General features: G+C 39.3%; 1 long non-coding RNA gene across 2 annotated transcripts in view; it reads right to left on the bottom strand.

The window, feature by feature from the left end:
* Positions 1 to 12,340, bottom strand: part of LOC116088357 — a 196,335-nt gene that overhangs the window by 13,839 nt on the left and 170,156 nt on the right. For both annotated transcript variants that reach the window (XR_004117866.1, XR_004117865.1), the window contains one exon: positions 7,198 to 7,307. This is a non-coding gene — a long non-coding RNA (uncharacterized LOC116088357). The remainder of the gene's footprint in view (positions 1 to 7,197; positions 7,308 to 12,340) is intronic.

The following is a 12,340-nucleotide window of genomic DNA, read 5'->3' as shown; positions in this document are numbered from 1 at the left end:
AAAAAAAAAAAAAAAAAAAAAAAAGTACAGAATACCCAAGATAGAGTCCACAGAACTCAAAAACATCAACAAGCTAAAGTACCCCAAGTGAGGACTCCTCAGTCCCACTTGGGAGAGAGAAGAAAGCAATCATAAATAGGGATGGAGGGAAGGACCTGGGAGGGAAAGTGGATGTGGGAGGCAATGGGGGAGAAAGGGTAACCTGATCTAGTACTGGGTGAGGGAAGGGCTGAACCCCTGAGAGCAGCAGAAAGAATAGAAACAGGTAACCTCAGGAAATAGAAGGTTGGGGGGACCCTCCAGAATGTACCAGAGACCTGGGAGGTAAGAGAATCTCAGGAATCAAAGGGAGGGACCTTAAATGAAATGTTCTATGTACAGTAGGGAGAGGGAACTTATAGAGCCCACCTCCAGCAGGAAGACAGGACATCATATGAGGGATGGGGTTGCCATCCAACAGTCACAACTCTGACCCATAATTTCCTGTCTGAAAGAATTATGGGGACTGAAATGGAGAGGAGACTGAGGAAAAGAAGTTCCAGTGACAGGCCTAAAGTGGGATCCATCTCAACGAGAAGTCCCAAAACCTGGCACTATGACTGAGACTATGGAGCACTCACAAAAGGGGACCTAGCATGACTGCCCTCCAAAAGACTCAACAAACAAGAGTCAGATGCAGATATCGGCCCCCAACCACCCAACGAATGGACAGAAACAGCTGACCCCTGTTGTTGAATTAGGTAAGGCTGAAAGAAATGGAGGAGAAGGGTGGTCCTGTAGGAGGACCAGCAGTCTCAATTAATCTGGACCCCTGAGATCTCTCAGACACCGGACCAAAAACCAGATAACATGCAGCAGTTAATATGAGGCCCCCAACACACAGACAGTAGAGGACTGCTGGGTATGTGTTCATTGAGAGATGATGCACCTAACCCTCAAGAGACTGGAGGGCCCAGGTAGTTTAGAGGTCAGGTGGGGTGGGGGTGGGGGCATCCACATGGAGACAGAGGTGGTGGGGAGGAGGTGTGGGATGTGGAGTACTCAGAGGGTGGATTTGGGGCGGGGTGGTGGGGAATGGAATATGAAGTGTAAAAAAAGAAATTAATTTAATAAAAAAGAAAACAATTGTTAGTATTTTGTTCAGGGTTCTTTGATTGTTTTCCTTAGTTGCATTTAAATATATCTGTATCTGTACATATATAAATATAGATAGTTATAAATATAGATAGATGATAGATAGATGGATATGTGGGTGTATTCTAAAATATAATCTTTATCAGAAGACTTAAAATATTTTCCTTTTGCTCTGCACTGACTTTTCATTTGCTTAATATTGACAGATTTTATGGTAAGACAGTTACAGTTTTTTGAGGTCTAACCTACTTTTCCCTTTTACGTTCGTTTCCGGTGCATGCCTACTCAATAATGCCACACATGATATCATGAAACTTTGCTGTGAAAGATTGAAACCTGTCACCCTCTAGTTTGGGTCTTTGCTTATTTTCAGTCATTTAGTATTTGATTTTATTCTAATCTATTTCCTGTGCTTGGTGGGCCTGGGGATGTGGACAGGGCACGGTGTGTATACCTGTGGAAGTCAGAAGACAACTTGTTGGAATGGATTCTCCCCTGTCACCATCTAAGTCCTGGGCGTTCAAAGGTCCAACTCAGCAACTCCAGTTGCTGGGCTTGGCAGCCCTCATTGAGCCATCTCGGTGGCTGTTTGACCCCTTTTTTCTTTCTTTTTCTTTTGTTTAATAGAATATATTCTGATTGCAGTTTTCTCTCCTCCATCTCTTTTGGAGATTCCCAGATCCTATGCACCTACCCATCTCCATACCCTTTCTTTTTCTTTCTTACTAGAGAATAGACAGGAAACAACAACAGCAACAAAAATAATAGAATTAAACAAACAGATGAAAAGAAGACAAAAGAAAAAAATCACAAGAAACAGGCAGGCGCAGAGACACAAACATTCGCACACATAGAAATGCCACCAAAACACAAAGTTGGAAACCATAGGTACAAGCAAAACACCTATATGGCAATGTAAATAAATAAATAAATAAATGTTCAGATAAAGCAATATAAGACAGAAAATATCTTTCAAAATCTTTTTGAGTTCATTTGGTATTGGCCATGTACTGCTGGTATGGGCTCTGTCTCTAAATGTAGTTTGTATACTCAGTGAGATTCCAGTGGAAAAAGTGAGTATTTCCTCTGTAAGAGGTTGTAAACTGGAGCTAGCTTCTGGGTTAGAGATGGGAACTTGTGTCTACTTCACCTTTCCACACTGAGAACACATCTGACTTAGACGTGGGCAGGCCCTGTGCATACTTCCACATTCTGTGAGTCATATGTGCCTTCATCCTTCTGTGTGTAGAAGGTCTTACTGTCTTGGAGTCTTCCATGCCCATTGCCTTTTAAAATATTTCTACCAGTTCTTTTGGAAAAGTCTCTGAACTCAGAGGTGACGGACCTGAGTCTGCTCATATAGGCAGTATAAAGCACATGTTAAGGAAATCATTCTTTTGTATGTAGATATTCAGATTCCCCAAGACTATTTGTTAAGAAGAATGTGTTTTTCTTTTTTCCTCCCTTCTTAAGTGGTGGCTAACACTGGGTGCAAGATACATTGGCAGTAGCTCTGGTTTAACTGGGGATTTTCCTCTCCATTAGGTTAGATTTTTGCCTTTATGCCAGTACCACACTGTTCAATAGTAGTACAGTTTTATAATTCACTTTAGAATTGGTAAACATGTTTCCTCCGACAGGCTTATTTTTCTAGACTATTTTGGCTATTTGAGTTTTTTTCCTTTTCTTCATTTTCTTTTTTTTTTCCTTTTAAGTATTTACATGAATTGTGAGAGGGAATCTTTCTAGTCAAGAAGGAAAAGAAAAAAAAATACAATAATCTTGCTTCTATTTCCTCTTCTGATCTATGAGCATCAAGTGTCCTGCTATTTAGAATGTCTAATCTTTCAGCAAAGTGTTTCAAGGTTTTTACTCATCTAAATCTATCCTTGCATGATTCAGTATTACTTTTATTCTTTCCTTGCAACTGCGGGGATTTATTTATATTTCTTTTGTCTAATGCTGTTTAGATCTTTGCATAATTTGTTGACCACAAGTAAGGATAGGCAGAACCCTTGAGTTACTTCTTTTCTGAGGGGAAAGATTCCCACATTAAATCATTGACTATGGTTTCATGTATGGTCTAGCAGGCACAGCCTGTGTCCTACTGAGGTACTGACCAATGATTTTTAGAATATCACATTTTTAAATATGAAATAGAGCCATTGTCATGCTTTTATTTTTTCCCTTTTACTATTCATTTTATTTTTTAACCTCATTGCCTAAAGTTATATCATTGACTTAAGATTTTCCTATTTTATATGAACTCCCATATAATAATGTTCCTGGGTTTTTTTTTTTTTTTTTAGCTTTTTTTTTGAAATAGTCTTTCTGTGTATCACTGGCTAGCCTGGAACTCTCACTGTCTTGACCAGGGCAGGTCAAACTTGTGACACATATTACCATTTTGGATTAAATTTCTGTCTTTTCACTGCGTTGACTGCATCCTGTAATATTTAGGATATTTTATTTAATTTTTCTCAGGGTAAGATAAAATTTCCATTATTCTTCCTTAACTGGTTTCTCATTTAAGGGTGCTTTCTTTAGTTTCTCCATAGTTGGGGATTTTTCTTCTGCTTGTATACATTTCCAGTTCCATTCCATTCAGCCATTAGAGATCACATCTCATATAATTACAATCATTTCAAGACTTGTTTATAGCTAGACTTAAAGTCTGGACTGTAGAAGTTCCTGTATGCTTGAGAAGAATATGTATCCTGCTATTGAATAAAATGATCTATTTGGATCAGTTATATGTAGCAGATTTGTGATGGAGTTCAACTTCCTTGTATCTCTAAAGGCCCTTTGTTCTACTGCTCTGACTACTGTTAATGTCTCTTGTACTGATGTGTCTTTCTCTCTGGACATATGTTCACAATGTATTTTGTGTACTGGTGTTCTCAAATGAGGTGTATCATATTTATGGGATGGTTATATCATGTGTGAATTAATTTTTTATCAATGATGTGCATTTGCATATTATAAAATGTTTGAATTAGAGACTATTTTAATTTTTAGTGGGACTATTCACACCTTTTTCTGTTACTACACATATGTGTGTAGTTTTCCATCCCTTGACATTCAAATAATTTGTTTCTCAAATTTAAAATGAGTTTTACAAGACAACAGATAGTTGGAGCAAATTTCAAACTGCTCTGCCAACCTATACTTTTCTAAAAATTTATTATTTTTATTCTTATTTATTTGTATGTGTGTTTGTATCCATGAGGGAGAGAAAGAGAGAGAAAGAGAGAGAGAGAAAGAGAGAGAGAGAAAGAGAGAGAGAGAGAGAGAGAGAGAGAGAGAGAGAGGAAGAGAGGGCTACACATGCACACATGTGTGCTGATGTGTGGGTGTGTGCCACATGTGCATGGATGGATATACTCAGAGACCAGAAGGGGATGCCAGAATAACAGAAGCTGTAGTTATAGGCTATTTTGTTCTGTGTAGTATGGGTTCTTGGAACTAATTTCTGGTCCTCTGGGAGACCAACAAATATTCTTAACCACCCAGCCATTCCTTCATCCCCCAAACAATTTTTATTTTTATTTTTTGATTGACAGCATTACTTCTCAGTTGTTCTAGATACCCAAGTGAGGTATGCACACATAGGCTTTGTCTACTCTTCTATGTTTCCAATTACATCATAGATACCAGTTACAAAATATCCCAACTCAGAATAGTAAAGTAGTTATTTTGTATTGCAATAAATAAGAAAAGAGAGAAACCCTGGTCCCTTTAACTGTATGTGGCATACCCATAATCCTTCAGTCTCTCATAGAAAACCTTTCTAAATGAAATCCTTACATGAAAGGGTTTCTTTATGTTCTTCTGGGAGATGCTGATCTACACATTTTCTTTATCATTTAATGAGTGGGAAGAACTTTTAGAAAATTTATTTTGTTCCAGGAATGTTTTATAGTGTTCACTGCTTATTTTTAACCTAAATAATTTCTAATTTACTTCTTTTTGCTTTTGCAAGTTTCAGTCTTTACTCTGAACAGTTCAAGGACATTTCCCAAGGGAAGAAATCTTTTTGTTTCATGGATGAATTAATTACATCTCATAGAAAGCACATAAGATTGGTACATGCTTCAGACACACTTCAGTAATCCTGAAATAGAAGAGTCAGAAAATATTCACTTTGTGAGATTTCATTCAGTCTGGATGCATAAATATGAGTCACTTAAAATGTATCAGAGATAGTCATTACTTATAGCTATATTTTCTCTTGTATAGATATGTCATAGCTAAATATATAAAATATGATATTTGGTATTTCTAAGATATAATTAAATTTACTGACCCCACTCTACCCGGGGATGTCTAGAAATAACTAAAGACAGAAAGAAATCTTTCAAGAAAGTTTCTAACTTTTTATAAATTTTCTCACTGAAAGCAGTGACAGTGGTTGTTTATATTTGCAACTCTTTTCTACTAATTTCATTGACTAAAAACTATTTGTAAGTTTATTACAATGTTTTTCCAGCTAGTGTCTTATGACATCATATAATATTTCATTTTTATTTTAACCAGGTGTGTGTGTTTACTTACAGAAAAATAACTTTTAACATCAAATTTAAGTTTCAATATACTACACCAAATACTTACTATACCATAAGAAGAAGAGTATGGTATTTGGTGGCCATTAACATTGTCATAAGGCACAGATTAAAGGAAGATGGCATAGTCAGCTGAGTAGGAAAGACTATAAATTTAAGCCCAACTTGGACCTGAAGACTTTAATTTAAGGCCAACTTGTTCTATATTATAAAACTGTCTCAAAAAAAATAAATGCTAGAGAACCATGGATGTCCTGGAAAATGTGATCTAAATATTCAGTGCTCTAGTTCATAAAACTCAAAACTCTCTCTACTCTTGACTCCATTTCAGGATGGTTTGATGGCCTAAAATATTGTAATTCTACTTATCTGAACTCTGTCTTACAAATATAAGTGGAATCACTTAGTTAATACCCAGGACTGCCAACCTCCTAAGTAATAGTGTGGAAGGAAACAGTAGTTACAATGTGTTATTTGTAACACAATGCCCTCAAGCTGGACTTCTCTTTCCTGCTGGTGTTCCCAGTATGGATTTCTGGAGTAGCAGTGAGTTTTTTCTGGAAGTTAGGTTGCCAGAGTTCAGTCGTCAGTCACTAAAATTTATTTATGACTATTAACTGGAGAACACATTTTTTAATCTATTCTTATAGTAGGGAGAGATTGCCCCGAAACTGACCAGTATATTAGAATATTTTGCTTTGTTCCAGTAGTAGAGCCATGGAGGAAATCAACCAACAAATTTACTCTTCTTTAGTGATTATACTTCTGTTCTACTCTTGGTCTTTTGTCCCTTTGTGTATATCATAGTCACAAATAACTTTTATCAGGCTCAGGCCATAAGCACACACTAGCATATATACTTACAAATAACTTACAGTTACAGATAGATTCAGTTCGGCATGGACAGCATTTCCTGTCAAAGTTACTAAAATGGAGCATCACTCAGGATTCTAGCTCCTTCTTTCCCATTGTTTTCTTGCCTTCCTCATTCCCCACAACCACCACCTCTGCCAAGGAATTTGTCAGAAGATAACGTTTAAATGCATAGGGCCAGTTTGGAATCTGAGCTATCATCCTTATGCTTCTGGATGTGCAAAGAGCAAGGCCCTTGATGGCCTTGAAGATGTTCTGGTGGACTTGTTCTGAATCGTTTTAAGCATATGCATCTTTTCCTGAGTTTCAAACAGTGTTTTGCCATTACCAACCAATGTTCCAGAGTTTTTATTCTTGTTTCTTAGGATAAAAAGGTTTTACACTAATGGGTTTTTGTTTGTTGTTTTTGTTTTCATTGTAGTGGGAACTTTAGATTAAGCCCAATAACTATGTTGCACAATAGATAGGATCAAAATGTTCAGAATACCAAAATAGTTTTCTTTCCAAAGAGCTCTTTTATAAATTGTACCTTTCTAGCTTTGAATCTAACCCTTACAATAGCCTTTACAGTCCTCTGGGAAAGATGAGTTGGTCTGGTTCTCCTAGTTGAGCAATATATGAAACCCACCTGGGAATCCTGGGAAAGTCTGGCCAATACTCTTCTGCTCCATTTTCTCCACCTCCCACTGATGAACCTCTTTGCAAACCACAGGGCTTTTTATCATTGTGTTCTCCCACCTATAAGAAAATACAAAAGAATAATTCAATTGCTCACCCACAAAAAGTTTAAACCTATTAAGAATTCTGTTGAACAGTCTCATAAAGGCTCATCATTGAATCACAAATCTGGAGCCAATAGTCTCTCCCTCTCCCTCTCCCTCTCCCTCTCCCTCTCCCTCTCCCTCTCCCTCTCCCTCTCCCTCTCCCTCTCCCTCTCTCTCTCTCTCTCTCTCATAAATCTTATGCTATTTAATACAAATTGTGAAAGGAAATTAGTCAGTAGCAAGTGCCTGATGGTGAATGAATGTCTCATGTCCATTTTATACTCTTGTCTTCAAAGAAGTAACTTTTGTAAACTCCATTACAAAGCTAGCCTCCCTCCTCCCCTGTCCTAACTGCACATTCAGCACTTGAGCCCTGTCTTGTCAAAGAAAACACCACATAGTTGTCGCAATGGCTTTTTGTCTACGTTGCTCTTCATAATTTTAAAGGAAATTTGGAAGTCAGAAATACAACCTGACCTCAAACTTCTGTCTGCCAAGGCTTTTAGTACTGTTAAGGCTTCCAGAAAGGTTTCTTGAGAATCATTAACTTTTTCGGAGACTTGGCTTTTCCTTCTGTCATTAATGAGCTGCTTAACCGTTTAATGCAATGTTACTCTTAATTATCAAGGTCCTGTCTTTTAAATATCAGATTCCCCTTTCTGAACTGTCCTGCTCTCTCTTCAGAGTCTCATCTGTCACTGTAAATGCCATTACTGTATTCTTCCTTCAGACACAGTGACAGGCTCACTCTTATCCCGAGCCTTATCTCTGTTTCCGTCCCCCTATTGGACCACAAAGATCCCTTTTGCAGAGCTTACAGCTGTATCCGCTTTCCACACGTGGCACATGATTGCCTCGGTAAAGGTATTTTCTGTTTCAATCTTGCATTTTCCCAAGGGGGAACAAAGGGGACAAGCTTTCTGGAGTTGGTTTCACTGAGAAAATTGTTTAGAATTGCCTCATTCCTCAGCAGATTAACGGATGCATACAATCCCAGCTTAAGTGCTATTGTATGGCACAATTTCTTCATTATACTTTGTCCTTTCCATTTAGAAAACCCCTCACCAATTAAAGTAATACAGCCTTCCAATACCTGCTCCCAATTAAACCTGAGCTGTACTGCCTGCCCCGATGCAGCTGGTCACAGGTTCTTAACACGTACCGGCATTCATTAGGCCTGTTCATTATCAGGGGATAGTGGCAGGAATTCAAGGCACTGCTTTCCTTTTTAGGACAACACCAAAATTATCAGCTTTCCACCCAAGGTCCCAATAAGGACAGGATTAAGTGTAAGGGGAAAGGATTCAGACAGTAGCAAACTGCCATTGTCCCTGGCCTCTCAGGTTCCCTCTATCTAAATGCATCAAAAGGATACAGTGCAGGTACAAAAGAATTCCCCTCTTAATTAAAGGATCACTTTTCCCTCCCTTTCTGCCTCAGAGTATACCCAGCTTAACGGCCCTCCTTCCTCAAGCTCTTTCTCCTAGAGCAAAGGAAGAAGGGAGGGCTGAAAGTGACCAGGAAGTCCACTCCCTTCAAGCTTGACACTTAAGACAGGGCTTTCCAAGTTCAAGCTAGGCTCCATTTTTTTTGTTGCTTTTTGGAAAAATGTTATTTTTCTATCCACAGCTCTAAAAGTCCCCGACAAGGAGTGGGGTGTGGATAGGCGGACCATCACCTATGACTTAAGTACTACTAATGAGGCATAGTGACATCCATGGGTGTTCCCAGATAAATTTCAGCTGGCCTATGGACAACACACAAGTGCAGTGCACCTCCACATTCCTGTACTTTCATCGTGAAGAAGAAACAGAGTGGTCATTCCTAGGGACTGTCCCTAAGTTTTTCTCTCATGGTTCTTGATTAGAGAAGGAGAAAAAAAAAAAAAAGCCAAAGCAGGTGGGTGGAGGCATGCCACGGACTAGAAAAGAGAAGCATCTTCAAACGCACTCCAGAGAAGATTCAGGACAGCAATTAGCAGAGCCAGCCTGCCCATATAGCCTCAGTGAGACGATGAGCAGCACAGGAACTCTACAGGTCCCTCAGGCAGGGCTCCCTGAGTCCGGAGACAGAGTCTGAAAGCTCTCTGAGCCTCTAGGCATTCTGGGGGCAGCAGAGCATCCTGGGTATCTCCTAGGTCCTTTGTCTAGAACCCAAGTACCCTCTGCCTGTGCCTGCCAGGGAACACTAAAATGTCCTCTCCAATTGCTGGAATGGAATATCCCAGCATTCTTGACTAATCGCTTACCTTTGCGCAGTGAAATTTTATCAGGGACCACCACCCCCTAGGACTTTGTGCCTAGAAACAATGACGGTGGAGAGGCCACAGAACTGCTCTGCAGAGAAGAGAGATGAACTGCTGGGTGTTGGGTGGAAACTGGCTCTCAGAGACTTTACTAGATCCTTATTGTATACATACGAATCTTATCAATGAACAGGACCATATGCATATACAAGGCTTTTTTTTTTCCGGGGAGGGGTTGTATATTAGTGTTTTCCTCTCAATTAACTTCTAGGCAATTTTCCCAGCTAAATGCATAACATCATTGGCAAGGTGCCAAACAAAACCTTAAGACCCAACCCTAAATTCTGCACTTATACAGGCGGCTTGGATTTTCATGCTGTGAACTGGAAGCGTGCCAACCACTTCCACTGTAAACCCAGCAGTGGGAAAGATTATATATATATATATATATATATATATATATATATATATATATTCAAGAAACTCTACTTTAGATTTCCAAGAACACTTGAAAATGGTACTATTTTAATGTGCCTTTTAGACAAAATAAAAGAAAGATTTAACCTGCTATTAAATTAACCCAATTAACTATTTATTCCATGTAACCTTACACTTTGGAGGCTGTTAAATAAAAAAAAATAACTGGCCAAGAATGATTTTTTTGTGTGTGTGAATTATGAAAATCATGAAATTCATTCTAGATAATACATGCTTATGTCTTTTCCCAACACATTTTACTCAGACAAGATTATCAAAATACTGACTTTAAAAAAAAAATCTGATTTTCTTTTGTATACAAAATGGAATTACCCCAGATGCAATGAAGGACATAGAGACAAGTGGCTGGGAAATTAAGCATTAAAGTAAGGCCAATGAAATAGACACTTACACACTAGCCATTCCTCTGTGGCCTTCTCTTCAACTTTTGCTCTTTCTGCCATATTTGACATAGAACACTTGTTCTCAAACGTGGTACTTTTCAGAGTCCTGACTGTAGTGGGTAGCTTTGGGTCCCAGTCAATTTGTTGATGTTAACTTTAGAGCAAACCTCTGGGGCTTTGACTTCATGTCTACTGAGATCTTCCAGAAGACTTAAAAGAGTGATTTTAGGAACTCATGAGGAGTTTAATAAACCTGCCTTAGCACAAGCAAAAGATTTTGGAAAGTAACATTTTGACAATGAAATAGGCTGTGAACCTGAAACATGTAGGTTAAGTTTTCCTGGAAATGCTGAGGGATTACAAATTAAGAGACTGAAAATTTTGTGGCCAAACTCACTTTGCCCAACTGGAAAGAAAGCCATTAGACAAACTAAAGCTGTTTTGTCAAGCTAACAGGACTCATAATTCTTAATATTAGTCAATATTTTTATCATTTAAAAAAATTGATAAGATTTCCAATACATCTCAACATTTCAGGAAAGAGGATCAACACAAAAGAATTTTATAACTCCCAAAAGCAAGTCATGAAACAGACTTGCAAAAGAGGTGTTTGTCTACATGAATTTGAAAGTTGGGCTGGGGGGAACCCGGTCATGGCAAGGTGAATTCTGTTTTCAGGGCAAGGCAGGACCCTTCTGAGTCAGGATCAATGGAAGGGTAAACATTCTACTTAAATAAGTATTCTAGGGCACCAGACTCATCAGGCAGACAGTAGGCAGATACAACCTGACTGAAGAGCCAGAAGATGACTTCCAAACACACGTCAGTTAGTGAAACTGAAGACAGTGACTGCAGAACAAAAATGGTTAATATGTGCTTTTGATTTCCAACAATGTTCAAGAATAGAACCTATGGCTCCTTTTATCCATTTGATGCCCTGTGAGTTTCTATAGCGATAAGTAAAATAACCACCTCTATAATTGTCTCCACTTGTCCGACTCTAGATTCATCACCTTTGCCTCCATTCTGTCTGGACGAAGGCCAGTTCAGTACTGTGTACATAAGAATCCTGGTTTCCAACCCCATGGTAGGAGCAACAGTGTTAACAGGCCATATGCCCCCAGAGCTCCCAGGGGACTGTACCACCAAAGAATACACATGGAGGGACCCATGTCACTGGCCACATATGTGGCAGAGGATGGCTTTATTGGACATCAGTGGGAGGAGAGGCCCTTGGGCCTGAGGGTGTTTGATGCCCCAATGTAGGGGAATGCCAGGGCTGGAAGACTGGAGGGGGTGGGTGGGTGTGGCAGCACCCTCATAGAGGCAAGGGGAGAGAGGATGAGATAGAAGGTTTCTGAAGGGGAGGCCTGGAAAGGGGAAAACATTTGAAATGTAAATAAAGAAAATATTCAATAAAAAAAATCCTGTATTTGGAGAACAAAAGGAAAAAAGAGTCTAAATACAGATGAGTCAATGGACAAAAGACAGTGAGAGGGTGATCAACAGAGACTAAGAAAGGAAGGAAGGAGAGAAGGAAGGAAGGGGGAAGGAGAGGAGGAAGTAGGGAGGAGAGAGGGAAAGGAGGGAGGAAGTATGGAGGAGGGGAAGAAGAAAGGGAGAGGAGAGAGGAAGGGAGAAAGGAACAAAGGGCAGAGGTCCTCTCCTCCTATTGATGATTGAATTTGCAATCCTCTACTATACACATGCTGCCAGAACAATCAGACCCCCTCCATGTGCAGTCCTTGGATGGTGGTTGAGACCCTGGGAGCTCTGAGAGTACTAGTTATTTCATATTGTTGTTCATCCTAAAGGGCTGCAAACCCCTCAGCTCCATAGGTCCTTTCTCTAAGTCCTTCATTGGGGACCCTGTACTCAGTT

The sequence above is a fragment of the Mastomys coucha genome, unplaced genomic scaffold, assembly GCF_008632895.1.
Source record: "Mastomys coucha isolate ucsf_1 unplaced genomic scaffold, UCSF_Mcou_1 pScaffold14, whole genome shotgun sequence".
Lineage (NCBI taxonomy): Eukaryota > Metazoa > Chordata > Mammalia > Rodentia > Muridae > Mastomys > Mastomys coucha.
Note: the sequence above shows the minus strand (reverse complement) of the source record. Positions and strands in the feature narration are given on the sequence as shown.